The 24,619-nt window shown below is 44.9% G+C and overlaps 1 long non-coding RNA gene across 7 annotated transcripts in view; it reads left to right on the top strand.

Annotated features, from left to right (window-relative positions):
• The first annotated feature begins 2,052 nt into the window (after positions 1–2,052).
• The window catches only part of LOC123850444 (uncharacterized), a 43,330-nt gene continuing 20,763 nt past the window's right edge, over positions 2,053–24,619 (top strand). For 3 of the 7 annotated variants that reach the window (XR_010405500.1, XR_010405499.1, XR_010405502.1), the window contains exons 1-3: positions 2,054–2,392; positions 11,370–11,592; positions 14,771–14,845. This is a non-coding gene — a long non-coding RNA (uncharacterized LOC123850444). Of the gene's footprint in view, positions 2,393–11,369; positions 11,593–14,770; positions 14,846–24,619 lie in introns of all 7 variants that reach the window. The other 4 variants (XR_010405498.1, XR_010405503.1, XR_010405497.1 and 1 more) reach the window with 3 other exon arrangements.

Raw genomic sequence — 24,619 nt, 5'->3', positions numbered from 1 at the left:
TCTCAACTTGTCATGGCATTTTTAATTTACCATTTAATATCATTCTAAGAAAAATGATCACTTAAAAATTATCAGCATGAATTTCACCATTCCTGTTTATCTTGTGCAATGCCAACTGTAATCCCAGAGAATTAAACTCGTGTGTATAATCATGAAATCACATAATGTGTATTTTATAGCTCACACTTGCATACCTACTTAGTTCTTCCAGAACAGGGGAAATGTGGCATAACTCTAATTCAATTGTTTTTATTTTGTTTCTTGATACATGACATTTTGCTAACTTGCTCTCCCTTCAGCTTCCTGATGAGTAAGGAAGGACTCTAAGGAGAAAGACCTATGGGTTGCCCTAGGTATCTCTTTGTCAACTTGTGTGTTATGGGGTGGGGAGGGGGCGCTAGCCCACCCCCACCCCAGAGGCCACACCAGAACTTGCTTTGAATGCAGAAATAGGCAGTGGTGTTCTAACAAACACAAAAAGCCAATAACCCTATCATATCCTTTCCTACTCATGTTACTTCCCTGTATTAAGGAAGTAACTATATTAGGATTGGGTTGGAATGTGCCTTTCTAGAAGTGTTGTATACTTAAAAAGAACCACAAAACCTTTGACCTTTTTTCCACTTTGTCTTTTCCATTATGCTTTCTCATAAAAGGGAGCTCTGTAAAGCTCATGACAGACTTGCAGATGTGCATCAGAAAAGCTTAGACCCAGAAAATATTTGCTCACTCCCCTGGCTCAGTGGTACAGGAACTGCAGGTTTCTTGATTTAAAATAATGTTTGTTTGCCTTTGTGGTGACATCTTTGGGGTGATGCTGGAGGATATGTGGTGATGTGTGGGTGGTGAGCATGTGGTGCGTCTACAAGGTTTAGAGGGGGTGGTCAATATGTGTGTATGTGTATGTGCGATCTTTGTGGCACATGTTTTGTGTGTATGTGTGATTTGTATGTAGGGTCTGTGGTGTGTTTGTGTATGTGGGCAACGTGAAATGAATGTGAGTTTAAGTGTTCTCAGCAAACTTTTCCTCTGGGCTGTAGAGCGCATATCTTCTGCTTTCCCCCAAAACGCCAGTCTGTTCCCATGTTCTTCTAAGTAAAAGAACATGCAGTTTTTTGACATTCACAAACAAAACCCAGTGGTTTTTATCTGAGTCAAGTGCTCCCTGGGGCTTTGTTTTTTTCCCCTCCTCCTTCCTGTAAATCCATTTTATGCGTTGGAGTCAGAAGATGACATCTTGTTACATCATGTTAGACAGCACCATAATTTTTTCCAGCAGACCATTTCCAATCTGGCAAAGCAGACAGAACTGAACAAAGACAGACAACCCAGCATAAATAAAGGATCAGTTCATGGCCCTGTGGGATGGACCCAGAGGAGCCTTGTCCCCGAATCCCAGGCCGACTTGCCATTTTAAGTTTTAACTCCTTACACTGGAATGGAGAAATGAGTCGAGCTTGCTATGCTTCCAGTGAAACTGTGCAGTCCCCCTGCTGGAAGGAGGGTGCCTGTGGGGGAGGGGTACTCAGCAGCAGGAGGGAGCAACAGAGGGATTGATGCTCTGCCTGAGGTCCTTTCTAGACTACTCACAGGTCAGGCCTGTCTTTTGCTTTCCAGCTGCAGCTGCTATTTTTAGTCCCCTCCCTGTTTGCCATTCTGCCTGTGACCTGTGGTCAGCTCAAGGCCTGTATTTAAACAGAGCTGTTCTATGCTCAAGTTCAAGTCCACCATTCTGACTTTCCTTTAGCAGTCTGCCACCTGAAACTCAACGATGAGGGCTCCTCAGGTGCCCTCCGCAACCCCTGGTATGTCGCCTATCAGACTGGGTGTCTGGCTTCCTTCAGCCCTGCCACGTACCTATAGCCACAGCTTGTGCTGTTGTCAGAACTAGTTCTGGGTGGGGAATGGTGCTCTCTCAGATCTTAGTGGGGGTGATCTGCCAGAATGTTCTAAGCATCTTGTCATTGTCAGCCTATGGCCAGAAAATACTGACGGGCTCACAGGCTGTACCGCCTAGGTAACTAAGGCACAAAACTCTAGGATCTATAAAATCAGGAAGTTGTTAAGAATACTGGACTTAGAACAGGATGATTCAGATTTGAGTCACAATCCCAAACTGTGTGACCCTGGGCAAGTGGGCGAAACTCTCTCAGTTTCCCCTTCCTCCATGGAAAGAGAATGCCTGCCTCTTGTGTTTGTTGTGAGAACCAAAATGTGATCCTGCATGTGAAGCCAATCTGGAAACGTGCCCACTCTCATATTCTATTATTTCAACTTCTCACACTTCTCAAAAGAATGTGGCAAGAAATGAAGGTGGGAAGGAATCGAGATGCTCGGGAGATAATAGAGAAAAAGACTCCGAGGTGTCACTCAAGTCAGCCAGGAAAGAGAGGTAAAAATTATTTCTTCTTTAATTAAAAAAAAATACTCTGGATTGAAATTTAGGATGGTGTTAGTATATAGTATAAATTTAATATGAATAAATATTAGTTGAACATATACTACATGCCAATCAATATAGTTGGCACTGGAGATACTAAGATAAACAAAGAATTACAACAGTGATTTTTATCGTTAAATAGGGAAAAGAGATAATACAGAAGAAAAGAGAAATCAGCACTCCATCTCACTATATAAATGTGATATGTGATAAATAAGAGAGTAGAAAGAGTAACCTAGTAACTAATGTGGGTATCACTGATCATAAATTTAGAAAACGTTTTATTTAGATCAGTACTTTATATTATATTGTATCATAAAGGAAACTCCAGTCGGGCTAAGAATTATATATAAATAGACAATTTATAGGGCAAAACTACACAAAAAAATCAGCATAGACGCTTTGCTGAACCAATGGAGAAATAGCTTTCTCAATTTGGAAGCAATAAAGGAAATCATTGAGACACAAATAATTATTTTAAGAGTTTTAAAATAATGAAAAATGAAAAATAAAATAACATAATGAAAAATGGTAACTGTAATATAAAATGCCATGAGAAGGCTGGAGAAATATTTTTAGCAATCATGGCAAAGAGTATATACTTTATAAGTATGTGATACTTTATGAGTAACTCATTAAAAATTTAAAACTAAACATTAAGATTTCACTAAGGGGAGAACAAGATGAACAATTAATTTACAAAAGAGAAACTATAGATTGCCTATAAACTGAAGGAAAAAGGTTTCTCTTTATAATTAAGTAAGTGTAGATTAAAGCAACATTGACTCAGCGATTCACATTGTTAAACTGGGAGAAGTTAAAATGTGACATCCAACGCTGGTCAGGCTGTGAGTGACATTGGCAATTCGTATATTACTGGTGGCAGCGTAAACTGTTACAACCCGTTCGAAAAATAATACGACAAAGCATATCAAAACCTATAAAAATATTCATACCCTTTAAGCTAGATATTGCTCTCCTAGCAGTTTATCCTGAAGAAAGAAATCAGTATCAAAGAAGCTGTATGATTGATGTTATTTCAGTTCTGTGCAATAATCAAAACTGATAATAAATATGATGATTATGAAACCTCAAGGATACCAAACAGGTATTAAAATAATGAAAATAAAAGATTGATGTATAGAAATGTTTGTGATAAAAGGACAAAAATGAGAATATGAAATTTAACATCGTATCAACAAAATGATTGAATTCATATAGTCAATTATATATTTTAACAAAACGAGAAGAAAATATGCAGAAGTTTGAAAATATTTGTTTTAGGGTATTAAGATTGTGACTGTTGTTTTAATTAAAAAAGTGTTTTAGGCTTTGCTATATTGGTTTTTGATTTGGAAAAAAAAGGTTAAAAAGAAGGGAAAAACCCTTCCCGTGTTGATTTGAACTTTGGGTAGATTCCGATTATAGCGCTTTCTCCTTCTTCTTTGACCTGCTGCTTATAGTCAGATCCCCCACCGCCCATGCCTAGCTCTACTATAGGGCAAACTCCAAATACCTGGCTGCCTATCGGCTTTCTGATGTTGCTTTTTTTGTGTTTTTTTGTGTTGCCACTTCTCTGGCAGGAAACAAGGAAGGAAATGTTTTCTTTCAATCCCAGCCCAGACTGCCCATTTCTATTCTAGAGCAGCATCCCCCTTGGCCCGACCGCGTCCGCTGACGCACATGCATCTACTCCTTGTAATGCGCTCAACTGTCTCACTATAGTGAGAGTAAAGCTCAGGCTAGCTGATTACAAGTACAGTCTAGCATATACAGTTAGCTTGGAACAGGTTGAAAGAGAATACCAGAGCAAATTAAGTGCTTCCCTTCATTCCTCTCCCTTTCTAGTGTCTAGATCCCTTCTTAGGGCCGACCCCTCAGTCACTGTTCTTTTCTGTAGGCTGACTCTACATTCATTTGCAATTCAGTTTGGCAGTCTTTGAGTGTCATACACTGCTCTCAGTCCATGGCTTACAAAGATGAGTAAGACATGGCTCCTGGTCCCAAGGAGCTTACTAGCCAGTGCAAAAACACACATTGAATAAAAAATGTTCCCTGTATTAATGTGCTAAGTCCCAACTCTGACATCTGGCAGCATACTCTGGGAAACATAAAGAGAGTGCTAGCCCAATCTGGAAATTCAGAGATGCCATGGATGGGTTAGGTAGAGAAGGAAGGATGAGGTGGGATCCGGTAGGGTAGGGTGGGATGAGGTGGAGGATGCTTGAGACAAAGGAAAGAGCATTAGCCAAGACCAGCCTGAAAGACAGCAAGCAGAGTTGGCTGAAGGAGAATTACCTTTCAGCTTCCTGGTGCTTTTTAAAGATTTTATTGGTTTATTTGAGAGAGAGAAGGAGAGGGGGAGAGATCACAAGCAAGGGGAAAGGGCAGAGGGAGAGGGAGAAGCAGACTCCCTTCTGAGGAGACAGCCTGACATGGGGCTCAATCCCAGGACCCCAGGATCATGACCTGAGTGGAAAGCAGATGCTTAACTGACTGAGTCACCCAGGTGCCCCTTCCTGGTACTTTTTAAAAAGCAAGTTATTTAATCATCAAGTATACTAGAGAAGCCTTCTTTCAAACATCACACTTGGGAAGCCCTCAGTTCTTGGTCTGCTTTTTCACTCTTGTTTTCCTTCTTACTACTTCTGTCATTGCTCTGCTCTTTTCTCCCAAGGGCTGCTTGCCTTTGCTACACATTCTTCTCTAACCCCATACCCTATAGCTCCTGCACCCCCCAACCTCAAGATATACTTTCTCACTCTCTTTGGTTTATACTCTCAGTCTAAAAATCCAAGTGATTCCCACATTTGTGAAAATGTGCAGCCTTGAATGTTGTTAACTTTTCCTGGAATGGATTCTGAGTGTGTAGAGGTAAGACAGTTCGATGTGATTGCTGTATTTAAAAAAAATCTTGACATTATCAAGTTTTTCAAATCCTAGGACTGAACGAGTGACCTTATTTCAAGTGATGATTTTAAGAAAGTAACAGTGTAAAATATGAATGAAAAATTGATTCCAACAAGAGTGTAAAAACCATTCAACCGGGAAAGAACAGTCTTTTCAACAAATGGTGCTGGAACTGGATATCCACATGCAACAGAATAAATTTGGACCCGTACTTTACACTATACACAAAAATAAATCAAAGACCTAAATACAAGAGCTAAAATTATAAAACTCTTAGAAGGAAATATATGTATAAACTTTAGGACCTGGGATTAAGCAATGGTTTCTTAGATATGGCAACAAAAGAAAAAAATAGATGAATAGGACTTAATCAAAATTAAAGTTTTTGTGCATCAAAGGCCACTATCAAGAAGGTGCAAAGAAAACCCACAGAATAAGAGAAAATACTTGCAAGACATATACCTGATAAGAATCTAATGCCCAGGATAAAGAACACTTAGAATTAAATAACAAAAAGACAAATAACCCAATTAAAAAATGGGCAAAGGACTTGAATAGACATTTTGCTAATGAAGATCTGCGAGTGGCCAATAAGCACATGAAAAGATGCTCAACATCATTAGTCAGTAGAGAAAATGTAATTCAAAGTCACAGTGAGATACCCACTTCATACACATGAGGATTCCTATAACAAAAAACAAAAATAAAACAACAACAAATGAAAATAACAAGTATTGGCAAGGATGTGAGGAAATTGGAGCCCTCCTATATTGCTGGTGGAAATGCAAAATGATGCAGTTCCTTTGGAAAAATTTAGCAGTTCCTTAAAATGTTAAATATAGGGTTAGCATATGTATGACCTACTAATTCCACTTGTAAATGCACATACCCTAGAGAATTGAAAACATATGTCCACACAAAGACATGTAAACAAATATTCATGGCAGCATTATTCAGAATAGTTAAAAGGTGGAACAACCCAAATGTCCCTCAACTGATGAATGGCTAAACCAAATGTGTGTATCTGTACAATGACATAGTGCAAACACATGCCACAATGTGGATGAGCCTTGAAAACATTATGCTATAAAAGAAGCCAGATACAAGAGGACACATATTGTATGATCCCACTTATATGAAATGTCCAGAATTGGCAAATCTATAGAGACACAAAGTAGACTAGTGGTTCTCTAGGGTCCAGGAAGGGGACAATAGGAAATGACTATTGAATGGGTATGGGGTTGCTTTTTGGAAGGACAAAGCATTTGCAATTAGTGGTGATGGTACACGACATTGTGAACTGACCTCTATACTTTTAAACGATTCAAACGATGAACTGAATATTTGCAAGACATATACCTGATAAAAATCTAATGTCCAGAATAAAGAACACTTAGAATTAAATAACAAAAAGACAACCCAATTTAAAAATGGGCAAAGGACTTGAATAGACATTTTGCCAAAGAAGATCTATGATCATGGCCAATAAGCACATGAAAAGATGCTCAGCATCATTAGTCAGTAGAGAGAATGGCCACTGGTCTGAGTAAAGCATGGGCTCTGTCCTCGAGGTGCTCACCCTCTGTTGGAGGATACAGACACATACTTCACTAACTAGAACACGAACCTGAAGATAGTACGCATCGCCACAGAGAGAGAGATGGTTCTGCTGGAGTACGAGGGACAGAAGGGATCCTGGAAAACCTTACAGAAGAGGAAACATTTGGACAGGATTTTTAAGGATGAGTAGGAGTTTGACAAGTGGAGTAGGTGGTTCATTCCAGGCAGAGGAGCTGCTTGAATGAAGGCCTGGAGTTGTACAAAGTATTCAACGACATGCCAGGTGGTATGATTTGAGTTATGGTTTCTCCTTCTAGTATTCTGCCACTGCTTTTTAAATTAAATATCACAACCATTTCCCCTTTGATCTTTGGTTCTTGCCTCATAGAACATGAGCCTTCAATTTAAAAGTAGAGACACAGATGGGGCACCTGGGTGGCTCAGTCGTTAAGCGTCTGCCTTCGGCTCGGGTCATAATCCCGGGGTCCTGGGATCAAGCCCCGCATCGGGCTCCCTGCTCGGCGGGAAGCCTGCTTCTCCCTCTCCCACTCCCCCTGCTTGTGTTCCCTCTCTTGCTGTCTCTCTCTCTGTCAAATAAATAAATAAAATCTTAAATAAAATAAAATAAATAATAAATAAATAAATAAATAAATAAAACTAGAGACACCGAAATGGGGCCCGTAAGCCTTGGTGGGGTTTATCAGTGTCCCCTAAATTCTCCTGCTGTGTCCAATCCTACCTGGAATGCATTCGGCATGTGGCTCTGCTCCTGCTCTCTGTTTCTCCCATCTGGGAGCCCCTCTCTGCAGTAATAGCTAGTTCCATCCATCTGCCAGATGGACAGGCCCTCATTCCCTCATCAAAAGGTTCTTGCTTGATGGCGGCTTCTTCACTCCAGCCCTGCTGTCCCTCTGGCGCATCTAGAGGAGGAAGCGAGGGAGGAGGAAATGAGAGGCCCATCCCATTCCCCTGGGAAGATTCATCCTGTTTGGCTCCTTTAGTAGCTGTCACCACTTGGCTTCTATTTGGGTTGTGAACCCATTGCCTGGAGGGGAGGTGGAAAGATCTGTGCTCAAAACAAGTAGCCTGTAGGAGGAGTTTGGTGCTTAATGAATTATTCAGTGAGGGGTGCAAGCAAAGAGCATTCTGGAAGAAAAACATGTTTTCAATAGGAAGCTCCAAGACCCCCGGTGCCTCCCAGATGAAAAGCTAACAGAGCAATGCTCTCGAGTGTGACTATTTGCTCCCCGATGCACTAAGCATGAGCCTGGCTTATTGTGTTGACAATTTTGCATCTTCAGAGCATAACTGATTCATGGCAAACATTAGTGCACTGGACAGGGGAGGCGTCGCTGAACAGGCTCTCCCCTAAAGCCAGGAATAATCCCCTGTGCAAGAGATCCAGTTTGACGAACTAGTCAGTGTTCCCAAACCTCTATGCTTGGGGGACATCAGGACAGGGAGCCATCTGGTCCTAGGCAGCTCGGCTCAGGAATATTGTCCTTCCCAGAAACGGATTGTGTTTAGCACATGAGGCCCGTGGGGCTGCCTGAGACTGGGCCTCCTGCCCTGGACCCCCATCTAGGGTGGTGAGGACCAGACGGCATTGTAAATATGCTCCCCAAAACTCCACATAAAAAGAAACATGGATTTAACACTGATTTCTTCTTGAACCACTTGCTTTTTTTTCTTTCTTTTTTTTTTTTAACCAACTTGTATTCCATTGTCTCCAGTCTTCCAAGGGAGGAGGGCTCCGACAGGGCAGATAAGGACCAGCTGTGCAGTGGGAGGGTCAGTCTGCACTGGGGGGGGGGGGGGGAAGGGGGCAGAGGGGGAGATGAGGAGAGAGGAGGGGAAGCAGGCCTGAATGTCCTTACTTGGAGGGGTCGGGGGGTCAGTGACAGGAGCAAGGAACAGATTTTTCCAGCCGCTTTCAGGCTGAGATTGCACTGCATAATCTGAATGCTTTTATCTGTTTCTGAAAATAGACAGGAATTTTTTCCACAGGCTGCTCCAATCTGGCCATGGAGATGTGAGGGAGGATCATGGGGAGACAGTTGTATGTAGTCCAGTAAGTACGTTTTGTGACCCCCTGACCCGCAGCTAGCCCTTCTCCATATTGGCTCTGTGGAGCCACATTGTCTTAAAGCCCCTTCAAGTGGGGAGTCAAAGATGCTGGAAATACTTTCCATCCTGACTTTTGTATAGCTTCTGCTCTGCTGAGCTATCCATTCCTACTTAAATATACATGACCCAAGAGCCCCATGGTTAATATAAAAGGCCCCTGTGAGGTCATAAGTACCTATCCAGAGGGAATGGTTCGTTGAGTCTGTCCAGGATGACATACGTGGGAAATGTAAACAGGACAGAAAGAAGAAAATGGTTTGATCAGAAATTATAGTTTATGGTTGTTACGCATTCCGCAAATCATATTCTCCACCTTTGTCCTGGATTTAGACTACAAAGGAGCACCACAAATTATCTACAAAGAACTTCTGCAAGGTTAACTCTGGATTAAATCAGACTCTATCTCTCAGCAGCTGGTCCCTCTCATCTCAGATCAAAAGGATCTTGAACCTTCTAAGTGAACTGCTATCAAGCAAACAGCAGGGGAATCTCTAATATTATTTACATAACATTTTTTCTTTTCCAATTATGTATTGGTTTCTTCTTGGTACAAGCCTATCTTATAAATATGGAAACCAAGACACAGAAAAAGAAAACAATGTTTAGGGTCACACAGAGAGTCAGAGGTGGAACTGGAGAGAAGACGAGAGCCTTTTAACTTCAAATCAGCATATCTAGATACCACTTCTGCTTATTTCAACCATCCTTTATCATCACTATCCCCCCACTTACCAAGCACAAAAAGTTATTTGTGTTGAGCATGCAGGAAAGCAGGCCAATTTTACTGGTTTTTCAACCTGGAGAGTTTCTTGGGGCCAGAGGTAACTGGGATAACTTTGAGGCCGGTAAGGTTTGGGGGAGCTTCTTTGCAAGGTTCCTCTAAAGTAAATCTTATTGTGAATGGAAGCAAGAGAAGAATGCCAGTTGGTTTTGAAATGCTGCCAATGTCTTATGTCTCTGGGACTCCTCTGTTGTCCTCATGACCAAAGCACCCCATGGCTAGCTCATGTTCCCAGTGAGGAGGAAAGAAAAAGAACAGAAACGTGAATCCCCATCACCTCCCGCAGGCTGAGGTCCCCTCTTGGACCCCTCTCCTGCTGAAGGCCGTGCCTGGGAACTGCAGTTCGTGAATTAAGTTCTTAATGAAGCAGTTCTCTCAGCGACAGACCACGCTGAGTGTCCAGCAGTGTGTCCCCTTTGCCGGCTCTCCGGAACCTCACGCGTGGTACTGCAGTGTCACAAAGATTGCTGTAGTCATGGGAAGGCAACTGCAATTGGGGACAAGGCTGTGTGTCTCCCCAATGGTTAGCTCCTTGTCATCAAGGAAAACAAAGAACAGGAGGAAGAAGAGGGAGAAGGTCAAAGAGATATGGGAGAGTGACTGGAAAACAGAAAGGCAGAGAAGAACATCATGGGGGGTAGCTAAGAGGCTTTGAAAGTCACAGGAGATGCCAAAGGTAAAGGGGGGAAAGGGGCAGCAGAGAGAACCGACGTACACCTGGGCCTCTGCCGGCCGGCACTGCAGAGCTCGAGACGGGCCCGGCAAACAGCCCAACCCCCTCAGACTTCGAAGCACCACCACCCATTGGGCTTCAAAAGAAAGAAAAGCAGGAAGTTGGTTGGTTTCGGGTCCTTGAAAAGAAGTGCGCTGGCGGTTGATTCATCCTCCTGTGGACCGAGCACCCAGCACACACACAAGCTTTCCAATGCCGTCATTTGACCATCACTTGTAAATTACTCTGATTTAGTGGCATATGGGGCCTGGTGCTTTATCAACATTATTCCTGACTTGCCCCAGCACAGCTCCTGGGGAAGCTATAGGCAGCACTGCAGTGGTTTTATAAGAATTTTGTGGAGCACAGGGAAGGGACAGACTTTTTAAAAAAGATGCTCAAAGTGGAAAAAGGAACAAAGAGGAATTATTCTCCTTGATCCACTGAGAGGCGTGTGTATGGTGTGACGAAACACATGGGCTTTGGCATCAGAAGGATGGAGGCTGGGATCCTGCCTTTGCCAGTTTGTGACCTTGGGGAATTGGTTTAACATTTTTGATCTTTGGTTTCATCATCTACACACTGAGAGAACATGTATTTTGCAGGGCTCTTGTAAGGTTTGATGGGAAGATGTGCACAGCGCCTGGCGTTCAGTAGATCAATAACTCTTAGCCGTTGTTATTCTACTCTCTGTTAGCTTCCACCACTGGCGTGAGGACTAACTTCTCCAAGGAGCATTTTTTCTAGAAGCCCCACCTCCCCAGTTATACATATATTTTTGTGCTACTTTGGAAAGGAACCGTGATAATTTGGTCCAATCCATTCCTTTCTTTGTGCAGAGAGGTGGCTGGTTGATTCAAGATCACAGTGGATGCAAACTAGCGGCAGAGCTGGGACTTGGGCTCCTGGCTTCCCAGGCGGTACTTCTTCTTCCTCACCTGCTGGGCTACATATACAGGTGATCCTGATAGTCCTTGAATGCAGCCAAGTGCATTTTTTTCCTGCTAAGTTACTGACTGGATGGTACTTCTTTGTGATAACTCCTCAGAGGAGAAGACACAGGTAAAAAGAAATGAACCTGCTGTCCCCTCCGAGTACCAATTTCCCCCCATCCCTTTACCATCTGGGCCATGGTGCAAAGCAGATAAACCCTCCATCTCTTGGGTGCTACCAAGGAGCAGTAGAGAGGCTCCTGCTTCCAATGTGCTGGCAGCTCCTTCAAGACTTCGTATGAGCTTCTCCTGCTTTCCTGGGAGGAGTAGTAGGCATTTACCACCGTGGGATGCTTTATCTGATAGTCTTGGCTTGTGGGAAGCCATCCCATGGCTGTGCAGGAAAACATCTAAACCCTCTCTGCCAGTAAGAAGATTCAAAACTGCCCAGAACCTCAGTGACAGCTGAGCTATTAATGGCAAGTGAATCAACTCTTAAGCCCACAGAGTATAAACTACATTTCCATAGACCCTGCGGCCCATCTAGAGAGCTTTGGGGAAAGAAGGAAGAGGTAGCCTCATCCTCAGCTGTTGATGTTAGTTCTCATCACGATGGGTAGTTTATGCATCTTTTTCAGGGCTGAGACATCTGCAGAGGTGGAAGTTGGAAAGGCAGGGTATTTAAGATGGAAGGATAGAAGAAGACTTGAGACTGAGAAGGAAGACTGCCTGGAGTCACACCCTGGGCCAGTCTTGCCTCGGGGCTGAGTTCAGTGCAGCCCTCCCTCTCTTTCCCTTCTGTAGGAGAATGAGAGCCAGAGATGGGTGAAAACGAGGGGAAACCTCTTCTCTGTCCCTGGCAAAAAGGGCGCATGCGAAGGGGGCTAGGCAGGTGTCTTTTTCCACGGCCAGGTAAGATTTTGTCTTTTAGGAAAATGGGTGCTTAAGGTGCTGACTGGAGCAGAATCTATTTTCCATAGGCCAGCGCACCTGGCCACGGAGGCCTTCATGCGGCCAGATGTTTGCAAGGCTGTGATAGCAAAGCCAAGGGCACCTGCAGCCTGCCAACATCCCACGGGGTCTAGGACATAGGCGGCTTTGCCCTCAACCCAGGAGGAGTGTCTGTGCACATGCAGGGGCAGGTCAGGCCACCGCGGGGTTGGGAGGGGTGCTTCATGAGCCCAGGCCCCACTTGAGTCCCAGGCCCTTTCCTCTCCCTCACCCATCCCCCCACGACTGCCTCCAAGCTGCTTCCCTCCTGCTCACACAGGGCATCCGGCACAGCTCTTGCACCTCTGCCGGGACAGGGCCAGCCCACCCCTCCTCCGTTCCCTACGCGCACACGCATGCACACGCACTCACATCACACACACACACAAACACACGCACGCTGCGCACACACACACCTGCACTATCCCCACGCCTGACTGGCTCAATCACCCGACCTCAGCGCCTTCCACTGCGGGGCCCTCGGAGCCGGGAGCCCTGCGCCGAGCTGGCGTGCGCTCTAAAAATAGCTGTGTCCGACGTGATGAATGGGAAGGCATTTGCTCTCCTTTTCCTGCCTCAGCTTCGGGGCCTGAATCATGTTGGGAAATGACATTCTGTTAACACAAGCACTTTTGTTTCCTCCCGTGTTCTCTCATCATCCGGTGGGGCCGTGGCCAGGACTGGGTTTCAGTGTTGAAATCCTCCCCGGGGGGCCATCAACACCCCCAAACACTGACATTAAGGAAAGCCGTAGGCACAAACGGAAAGAAGCATCCTGGGCCGGGGCACTGATATGTTGCTCCCCGGACTCCACCAAGAGCACCCCGAGCCCCAGACACCCAGGAGGCGGGGGGCTCGCGAGCAGCTGGAGCTCACTCCCACCTGGCTCAGGGGACCATTGAGTGAGAGTCAAGTGGACGGGACCCAGACGGGTGGCTTCGCAGCCACCTGCTTCCACGAGAGGGGCTCTGGTTCCACCTGCAATCAGAACTGCTGGGGAGCCAACTTCTCAGCAGTGCAGGGGGAGAATTTGGGGAAACTTTTTAAAACTAACCAAACTTCTGCAGTTCGACTTTTCATCACCCTTGTTCTAAGTTCTGTGAGGCCAAGGGTCCTGCTCAGCTCATTTTTGCATCCCCATAAGCCCCAGCCAGGGTGTTTGGCTCAGAATAGGTATTTGATTAAGTTCTTTCTTTGGGTTGGAAAGAAATGAACAGCACCTAGAGGGGTTCTAGAGTGGGAGAACTAGAGTCATATACCTTTTAAAGAGTAAAAAGTGGGGCCTCTAATATCCGGAAATTCTGGCAAAGCCCACACACTAGACCTTGAGAAAGATAATTTCGCACGGCCTGTTCTCCAGCCTCGATTCCATCCCAGCTCAGGGCTACTTGGGAGCCTGTGGTTCTCCTAAGCGAAGGATTTGACAGCTCATCCCGCTCAGACAGAAACCAGTTCCTCCTGCAAAGCCTCTCTTCTGGTCCCTACATCTTGCTTCTATTTTTCTGCTTGGATGTACACAGAGTCTGGGGCTAATGGAACCTGCTTTAGAGGACTTTTTTGAACATCCTCTTACCCTTTTAACTGGTTCTCAAGCAAAGTGACAGAAGCTTTGGGCTTAAGCAGTAAACCTATAATCAGAAGCCTCGGAAATTCACATTTCCCAGTTCTGAGAGTTGCATTGTTCATTGTTTAGACTAGGGCAGAATGTCACCAGCATTCAGACATGTGTAACCCATAGGCCTGCATGTGATCATCTCTCCCAGCTGTGTTTGGAAATGTGCAGGGACACTGGTCTTAGTGGCTGCTCACATCCTTCCCTGGTCTTCCCTGCTCCCTGTGCTTCCACACCCCACCCCTGCCTCCAAATCACACACATGCCTGGCCTGGGTGGAGACGGGCAACTTGTGCACCCAGAGCCAAGGCCAGGAGAGGCTCCAGGGCCAGCAGTTAAAGAGAGCCGCCAGCAGACCCACAGCACCTAGCAGAGGCTTAATGCACACTCGCGACCTCAGGGGATGCTGATTTGCTACCTGTGGCATGAGGTTCATGTAAGCAAGAGCCTAAGATGAGAAGATCTCTAGAGCAGAGAGATGGGCAGACCCGAGAGACTCTCAGATTCCAAAATGGGGGCACAGAGATGCACCCTCTCTGGGTGCCAGAGATTGAGGGAAGAGTGGAGAGAATGTGGGCTTGGGAAGGAGGGGCTCCAGCCGGGGTTCTACCACCAGCTCTCAGGGTGACCTTAGGTATCTTTATCGGTAAAACGAGACAGGATTGATCTCTAATTCTGCGATGCTGACACACTTTTGTATTCACAGGTGTGGGAGGAATCCCTCAACAGAAGGAAGAGAATAGCCTCTCTGGCTCACCATGTTGGTGGCGGGATATTCCAGGTAGTTCCTAAATAGAAGGCTTCCCTTTGCCTTTTCAATTTCTTGACTCTTTCTCCATAACCCTTTGCTCTTTCTTAGGGGGACTGAACACCATTTGGGTGGTTAGAGCCCCATTAAATTCCACCCAACACCTCCTCGTCAGGTGCCCCTCCTTCCCTCTCCTTCTCTGTCAGCTGCCTTAGACTTCCATGGCTGCTGAGCACACGGAGAGTCTTCTTTCTGGGTTGTCTGGGCCTTCAGTAGAGGTCAGGTTGGACCCGGTGCCCTGACACCTGAGCAGTGTTCTTCCCTGGTCTCCCACTCACAGACATTTCTTCAGAGGCACATTCCGAGTTTGGGGCATCCCTCCCTTCGCCAGCTTTCTCTGAGGGTCTCTGTGCTCTTGCTTGCTCTCCAAACTTCTTGAAGACCTTCCCTGAATCAACTCATTCTCACGCTGTCCTCATTATTTCTTTTGTTTGGACATGTAATTCTTTGCCTCTCTTTTTGGTCTTGGGCTTTTCCCAAGACTTTGATTTTCTATTCTTTAGCTCTTATGCTGATCACCAGAGATTATGTAAAAGGCATCGCCAAGAGGCATCACCCACTTGTCTCTTTGGAGATGGAGTTACCATGCAATCTCCTAGAGTCTGGGGAACCTTCCTTCTTGTAGGTTAAGATGGCTAATAGATCCCAGGGAATCTTCAGGATATTTACAGAGGTGACCAGAAATCTCCAGCACTGAACAATGTAATGCATTTTCACATAGTGCGTGTTCACTTTTGCTAAATCCTCTCTATTTGTAGATGTCACTTCCTTGCTGAGGGTTAACAGCTCAGGAGGTTTTTGATCTGTATGTGAAAAAGAAACCAAAGTTAATCCAGCAGGCAGGCCAGTCGGCTAGCTCTCTCCTTCTTCTCTGTTTGTAGATGACATCCAAATAGCCCTGTTCTGGCGGGTGCCAGGGAAGTAACTATTCTCAAATTAAAGCGGAAGGAAGTCTTTTCAAAAAAAATTTTTTTAAAGCTGGGCCCTGTAACTTAACCTTTCCCTCAGTGAGGCAGGCTTCTAGAATAGCTGGTTTCATGTTGTAAAGATAAATGAAAGGCCGAGTAGGTATGAGAGCACCTCCTGGGGCTGTGGCTGGTGACCGGACAAGTCGTATATTCCAAGCTTCTTGCCGGGCACTGCAGTGTAAGCCCAGCCAAGGAGAAACCGAGGGGGGTGGATGACCCCCAGCGTGGGTCCTCTGCTTCCCAGCTAGGGCCTTCCAGCATCTGGTGGATGTGCACCATTTGTAATGCTTTTGAGGATAATGATTTGGTCTCATGGAAAAAGGAGAAATGGTCCAAGATAATGTCTGGTAAACTTTGACATTCCACCCTCAAGTGATCTTGCACTCATGTAGAATCACTAACCAGCTGCGCGATCGTATTACAGAATCTTCCTCAAGGGCCAACTTGCTGTTGACTCCATCCCCAAATTCCAGATTTTCTCAAACAAAAGGAGTCATGATGTGGAAGGAGCTGCAATCAGCCAGATGGAAGAGAGGTATAGATTGCCAAGATTGGAAGCACCCTTTTAGCTGTTTTGGCCAAACCCCTCTCCCCCACCCCTCCCCGCATTTTGCACATGAAAAAAACTGAGACTCAAAGAAGAGAATTTCCTAAGGTCACTCAGTGGAAGAAGTGGGACAAGAGAACAGGATGCTCAAACCATGGAACCCCCAGGCCAAGGTGCTCACTCAACTCTTAGGGCTGCACAGCCCTCCTTGACCCCATTCCTTAAATTATGTCTGAGGGTGAGAGTGTAGGCCAGAGAAGTAGTGATGGAATCTCTTTAGTGCAAAGACACGAAGCTGTGTTGATAGAGTCTGCCAAGAGGAGATATCTTGCTGTTCTCAAGCGGGGAGGAGGTGGTGGTAGCAAAGTCCTGCTTTTCCTAAGCCATACATGCAAAGCTAAGCAAGATGAAGCGAGCTATCTGGGTCCGTGATCCCACTAAGACCCCGTATCAGTGAGGTCTTTTCAGAGGATCAAACGGCAAAGAGCAAGTAATGTTAGTTATTCAATGGCAAGTCTAAAGCACCTACTTTGTGTGGGACATCGTGCTCAGTGCTACAAGGGACGAAGAGAGTAAAGTGTGGTGGAGAGTTACAGTCTCAGGAGCCAGCCGGGTGCCTGTCAATGACACACACATGTATGCACACACTCATGGTAAGAAGTGAGTCTTTTTTAATACTCAATATATTTGCTTTATTCTGAGATTGTGTCCTGTAATTTAACTTTCTCAATTTTTGACAATATCCTCCCAGTAAAATGTTGGCAACCCAATCAGGGTTCTCTTATTTTTGAAACAATATTGGTTGATGAAATCCAAAAATTTGGCAAATGTAGATGTGGTTAAAAGGACATGGGCTCTAGGGACAGAGAGACATAGGTTCAAATCAGGGTTCAGCTATTCGTTAACTGTGTGACCTTGGGAAAGTTTCTTCATGCTGAGTGTAAGTTTTCTGCCTACAATACAAAAAGTCCCCAGAACAGCAGGGAAGTGCACACCTGTAGAAGTGCTCACAAACGTGATTGCCCATCTCGGAAATAGCTCATGTGTGTTTGTGCACACAGGTGCACCTACGTTGTACCAGGTGCTGTGCAGGCAGCAGGAGACCTTTAGTCTTTGCTGTCAAGGAGTTAAAAATATTGCTGGTAAGACAGTCAACCTCACCAGAAATCATGGGAGAGACATAAAGTCTAGCATATCTTTCTCCATTCTCTGAACAGTTTCTTTGGTTTGGTAACAGTGACAGAATTTTCAACTATTGCTTTCCACAGTTCACATTATATTGTTTTTCCATGGCTGGTTTCAGTTTATACTAAGGCTCCCTCAAAACTCATAAAGTTCCCTTTAAAACCTCATAAAATTTCACCTGTGGATGTTTATTGCCCACAGGATGTGAGCTATGTCCGTTTGGTTTTGATAGATTTACCCTTATTAAACTTGGGCCCCCATTTTCCACCAGTCTTATGAAGATGGCTACCTCCTGATTTAGCACAAGGGGCTCTTCCCTTTGTCCTCCAGTGAGTAAATATTTCAGCTCCCTGGGATTGAGCTCGGCTCATGCACAGGGATTCTTACTCCCAGGCTTCTAAGGTCCAGGGATTTGCTCCAGCTCTGGGAAGTGGGTATTCTTCATGAAGGTGCACTCTAAGCTTACTCCAGCCTCCCCAGGCTCTCCTAGATGTCATTGCCAGGAATCCATCCAGAAGTGTTTGCTGACCCGCACAGGGACTGGCATTTCAGAGATGACAAGGATGTTAAAGATGTTCTTGCTAAAGTCAAGGGCAATTCTCAAGTGCATAGAAACAATCCAAAATAATTTCTTCTATTGACTCTAGATTTATCTCCTTGGGACATTCTTCCATTGGCTCTAGTCCTATATGATAGTCTTATAAATATTTGCAGAAAGACATCATGTTTCTCCTTTAACCTTTTTTCCAGGCCCAATGCGACCCCTTCATTGCATCTAGACTCCTTGCCATCCTGGTTAGTCCCTTTTGGGTTTCCCATTTGGGTGCATGTCTGAATCATACTAGAGTCAAGAAGCATCTTTAGGGGTAGATCTCAGTCTTCATGGCTCAAGACCCTTTTTCCCAGGATGGGAAGACCTGGCTGTTGGGGTGCACTTCAGGGGTAGCCAGCGAGTGCTCAAAGTTCACAGTAGTTCAGACCCTGGCCAGGTAAAGACCAATTCTGGGAGGTGCAAACAGGCGGGAAGAGCCCCAGACCAGAGAATCCAGAGCAATCTGGGAGTGTGGGCCACAGAATCAGAATTAAGGAAGAACTACAGAGTTACCAACTGGGATAATGTGGAAGGAGGAAGGGGTCACCTACAACTGGAAGTAACTCAAGTTCTTAAGCCTAGGGGATTCTGGGTCTTGGATATGATTGCCATGTGGGAAGATCAGGGAAGAAGCTGGAGGAACAGTCTGAATTAAGAATTATTTTTTAATTCTAAGCTTCAACAGAAGTTAGGGTGAAAGCTACTGACCTTTCTGTATCGTCAGGATTCCTTTGCTTAGAAGGGCAGACACCCAACTTATCCTGTTTTAAGCACAAAGGAAACTTACTGGTTCATATAACTCCAAGCTACTGGTCTGAGGGTAACTCCTCCTTCAGGAACTATTGGACCCAGGAGAATCTATCTCTTAGCTCTAAGCTGATGTTCCTCTTAAGCAGATGTTTCCAAGTGGTTGCTTCTAGCAGCTTTCATTCACTTCCTTCTAGTTTCAGATTCAGCTAAAAATGAATGTGTTTCCTAAGAATTGTAACAAAAATTCCCAGAATTGGGTTATGTGCATGCTTCTGGAGCTCAGAGGTGGGCAGCTGACCATGTGAGGCAGAGAATGGTGGAGGGGTGATTTCCCAGAAGGAAACGAGGGTGGATCGGGGAAGCACAGATGGTAGATGTCCAACACTCTGCCCCCCTCCAGATTAGCTCTGGGGATCTGGAGACTCGAGGCTGGAAATGGGACAGTGAAAAGAGCTGGCAGTGGCGATGAATTGGGAGTGTCTCTCAGTTGGAAGACCTCTTCTCTGTGAAAACTCAGCCCAGCACCTTAGACACAGTCCTACCGGGGAGAGGTACAAAGGGGTCATCTCCATATTCAGGGCTCTGTTCCTTAACAAAAGCCCAGACCTGGATCACATGTGCTATTCTGAAGCTTCAATACTCCTACTGGATCCTCTGCACATGAATTGTCATTAAGGCACTCCATGTTCATCCTTTCTCAGCTGTGGTGGTGTATGTTCAGGATGTTGCATTTAGCTTTGTCCCTTTCCAACATCAGGGGACATGTTCCAGGATGAAGAAAGAACATTTTAAGGCATTTTGCTTCTCTTCATCTTTCTCTTCCTCTGGAAATAATCACAACAAAGCCTCATCATAATTTTAAAATTCAAGGCTTTGATGGGTTTGGTAAGCCAGGGTCTGACTTGGACGTCAATGCCAGCACCAAACTGGGCTCAGCCTGGATCCTTGCTGAGTTGTTTATCTTCCTCTGATCTTAATCTCAACATTCTTGTGAAGGCGTTTTTGGGAGAGAGGCACTCCTCAGAGCAGAGGCTTCTTAGAGAGGCTGAGTGACTTCATCCCTCACCCCTCCCCTTTCTTCCTCCCTTTCTTCCTTCCTTCCTTCCTTCCTTCCTTCCTTCCTTCCTTCCTTCCTTCCTTTCTTTCTTTCTTTCTTTCTTCCTTCCTTCCTTCCTTCCTTCCTTCCTTTCTTCTTTCTTTCTTCTTTCTTTCTTTCTTTCTTTCTTTTCTTTCTTTCTTTCTTTCTTTCTTCTTTCTTTCTTTCTTTCTTTCTTTCTTTCTTTCTTTCTTTCTTTCTTTCTTTCCTTTCCTCTCTCTCTTTTTCTTTCTTTCTTTCTTTTTTTTTGGACATCAAGAATCTTGTCCTTCCCTGTCCTCCCTTTCAACTCTTACACTCTATGAGCTGGGAACTTTCCTGACAAAGTAATGTCAGAGGTGAAAAATCATATATGGGTCCTATCCCCCTGTCTGCTCCTCCTCTTGGCTACTTCTAAGCTAGAAAGTCTGGAAAATGTCAAATGATTTAAAAAGTGAACTGAATGGGTTCTTCATGCTTCTCATTTCGTGCCAGGGAGCAGAGCAGTTGCTGATGCAAGAACTGGACAGAGTAGGAGTTGAGCTTAAAAAATAAATGATAAAAAGAACCCAACTGTAGCTAAGGACTCCCACACAAAGTACTTAGGAAGAGCACTCAATGGGGAACCATGCAAGGTTGTGGTCTTCTGTTAAGGCTGGAAGACAGGCAGGGCAGGGCTCTGCCTGCAGGATGTCCTTGGTCAGTGCTTATAGGCTTTGTACCTGGGGTCACTGAAAAAGGAATGATGACATTGGGCAATTGGAGCAGCTGGGATGGGGCTCAGCAAAATCTTAGTGTATGGACAAATGTGACACTTATCACATCCACAGGTGGAACAGGCAGCTATGGAAAAAAGGTCCTCATGGGACAGTGACTTGCACCCCTATTGTTGAGCACATTCAATAGGCTGTCACACTCTAGTGGGGATGGCAGCCTACAGATTTGGTCTTTAGAAGCATGCAGCCCCTTCAATGGTGAAGACTCACCCAGTTACTGCTGACTCTACTTTTCTCCATGAATCCCCCACAACCACTTTTCCACCCCCACCTCATACCATCCCAGCCCACTGGTTTCCAGGGTCCTGCTCTATCCTGCTGCCACCCAGGAGAACTTCTCTGGTTTTGTGGGGGGGGGGGGGATGTGCAGTGGCTGAAGTGGAGTAGTCTGGTCTTCCCCCATGCTCTCCCAGTCAATGTTGAGCATAAACGCTCTATCTTGTTTCCCTCAGGGCTGCCTGCTTTGATGTCATGAACCTTTTCTTTCAACAAAATCCTTCTTGTATAAATAAAAAAAATTCAGCTTTCAAAATTTTTAAATTTGGAAGTGAAGAAAAAAAACATTGGCTTTTCCCCCTTTGCATTCCTGTTTGAATAATCCTAATTATCATTAAATGACATAGATGTCTTGAGGAGAATTAAGACCGAGAAAGCATAGAAAAGCACAAAGATTAATATTTCAATATGTAATTACATTCATTCTCATTGGTTCTTTGTAGCCACAAAATTAGGTAGCAAAAAACTGACCTCCACAGATAATCTTTTCTTGTAATAACGATTGTATTGAGATGTCTTTCACATACCATACAATTCACTCATTTAAAGTATATGATGCAGTGGATTTTGTTATCATCTTCACAGAGTTGTCACAAATAATCTTTCAAAACAAGCAGTGCTTTGAGAGAGTAGATAGTGGGATGATGGGGTTTTTTTCCCCCAAATTCTGCAGAAAACCCAACTCAAACATACTACTCTGCCCCACATAAAATCCAGTTCAGTGTATCTGTGGGTACCAGCCCCACACCTGTTCCACGCTGGATTAGGGGAAAGGGAGCTTACGTTTGCTAATGAGCCCTTGATATAGATTCTATTATGTAATCTTCACACACACACTCTTCCTCTTGGGGAGAATATTATCCCCATTTCTCAGATGAGGTAACTGAGATAAGAGTCACCCTACTGGTGAGCGTCAGGGCTGGAGATTTTAGTGAAAGTCTCCATGCATCCAAAGCCATTCTGTCCAAAGCTCCTTCTCCTGCCTTAGATTGCCTCAGAGGGTAAAAGCATAAGAGCTGATCTTGAAAAGTATCTGAACTTAGATTCTGAACTTCTCTAGTGTTCAGGAAACTCTCCATAGAAAGCTGTGCCACAGACGGGTGTTCTCGAAATGTGGTTTTGAAATCACTGGTTTGTCTGCTGTAGCCCTAGGTTGAGACTCCAGAGGTTTGGGGAAGACCTTGCCATGGGCTTCCCTCAAAAGGAACAGACAACATGGCCTAGTGGCCTAGTGCTGTGGGCTCGGATCATGAGACCCTGAGCAATGGATGCTTCCAGAACCATCTTGGTACTGCCCTTGGTGCTGAAGGCCCAGTACCCTGGGCAGAGGGGCAAACTTCTAGGGTTTGACCAGAGCAGAATAGGGACAGGTCTGCCTGCATATGGGACAGTCAGCCCTCTGCTCTCAACCTCCCCCTCCTTTCTGGGACTTCTCGAACCCTTGGATGTATTTTCTTTTGCTTCCCTGCCTCCCTCTTTGGCCTTGCTCTTGTTCCTTTCTGTTCCAGTAAAGCCCTCATAGAAAAGATCTAAAAGACTGATGGTGCCTCGTGTTGGTAGGTAGAAGGGAAGTCTCATTTACCATGGGTGGGAATTTAAAGTGGTGTGCCCCATTTGGAGGGCAATTGACAATATCTGTGAAAGACTCTAATAGGCAAATTCACAGTCTCAGCAGTTTCAGTTCATGAAATGACTAGTATAGAAATAACTGCACAATTGTGCAAAAACATACGTGCAAAGTTGTTTGTTAGAGTTTTGTTTATAGTTGTGACTATTTAGAAATAACCCAAACATGCATCAATAGGGGACTGGTTACATAAACTGGCATAGTCGTATCAAAATAGTATGTAGCCATGAAAAAGGTAGTGCTCTCTGTATTTTCATGGAGATGAGCAAGCTGATTTATATGTAAGTGGTTGAGAGCAATATGCATATTATAATGGTTAACATTTATTAGCGACTTACTATATGTCGGACATCTGTGCTTTCATTTGTTGTCTTACTTCTCAACACGACCCTATGAATAATATTGTCGTTCCTATTTTCAGAAAAGGATTACCAAAAATTTTTTAAAATCTTGCCCCAATGTCATACAGCTAATAAGTCATCAACCCAAGATGGAAACCCGGATCTCTCTCTCTCCTGAGCTTCCCAGTACAATCACATTTTTGTAGAAAATATGAGGAAACTCTACACACCCATTAATGTTAGCCTGAATGTTGAATACAGAAAAGTTTGCTTGGTGGACTTATATTCCCCTCGTGTTCTCTCCTTCCATCCCAGGCATAGTTAAATCACCCCTTCTGGGGGTTTCCAGAGCTGCTATTCATACCTTGAATCCCCTCCACCAACCTCCACCTTAAACATTGGTTTCTATATTTGTCACCGCTATTATTATGCTCTGTCCTTGGGGGCTGAGTCTGACTTATTCGGTTTTATAACCCTAATTCCTGGCACAGAGTAGATAGATGGCCTCAGAACATCTGTTAAAACTGTACAAGGGTGTCATGCACACTGAGCCAAAGTCAGGGGATCAGGTTCAGGGTCAAGGTGTCAAGATAGACGGTCACTGCTGCTATTCTGGGAAAAGGGCCTGCCGAGCAGACCAGGAGCTACATCTCCATTGTGCTAGGGTTACCTGAGCAGAATACTGAGCCCCACAAGGAAGTCTTCCACAGGCCAGAGCAGATTTGCTGGGAAGCTAGTGAACCCTAAAGCTGCAGGACCTCTCAAGGTCTGATACCTAATTTTGCAATCTTTACCTTAGAAAGGTATCCACCCCTTCCACAATGTCTCCTTCCTTCTCTCTCTCAGGTGTACACTTCCCTCCCCTTTTCCTGAGCTGATCCATTCTTTCCTAAGTGCACCTTTAAAGGCCAGATTTCTCCGTTGAGTGTCCCCCTCATCAGTCACCTTAACTGTCATCTTCTGTACCTCAAAGCAATGTGCCCCAGGAAGGCAGATTTCATGTCTTGGATCTCCAATGGTGTTCAAACATTTTGGGAAGCCCAGGGGAAGAAGCACATTTATCTGCCACCAAACCTCAAAGGTCAACTGAAATGTCAACTGGCCTCTTGCACCGAGCTGCAATGGTGCCTCCTCAAGTGGGGACGCCGAGTGCTCGCGCTCACTGGAAGCCTGGCTGGCAAACACATTCATCTATGATTCCTTAGAACATGGAGAAACAAAGTCCTCTTAATGGGTCATTAAAAAAAAAAAGTCATTTAAGTGGTTGGAGACCAAATCTTTCAAAAGCAAATGTTTAGGGAGAGGCACTTGGAAGCAAAAATACGGGGATTCACTCTTGGACACCTTCAGTCTCCAGAATGATTAGACGTCTCCAAAGCAGAGCAGATCCTGGAGCTGGGAGCGAGCAGTTCTGAGCACATCAGGTGAGAATAAGCAGAAAGCCCATGCACGTCCTCACCACCGCAGGCCCGCCACTCCCAGTGTGGGGCTCCCAGAAGGCTCCCTGCAAGCGAGACTTTTTCTCTGAAGGAAGTGATTACTGAATGGCTCCTGCGAAAATCCCTTCATGACCCTGGACTCTGTTCACACGGCCTGCCCCTCAGGGTGGT

Source organism: Mirounga angustirostris, unplaced genomic scaffold, assembly GCF_029215605.1.
Source record: "Mirounga angustirostris isolate CCGP_5_RB_7025 unplaced genomic scaffold, mMirAng1.0.hap1 SCAF_10, whole genome shotgun sequence".
NCBI lineage: Eukaryota > Metazoa > Chordata > Mammalia > Carnivora > Phocidae > Mirounga > Mirounga angustirostris.
The sequence above is the reverse complement of the archived record's forward strand: the minus strand, read 5'-3'. Positions and strand labels throughout refer to the sequence as shown.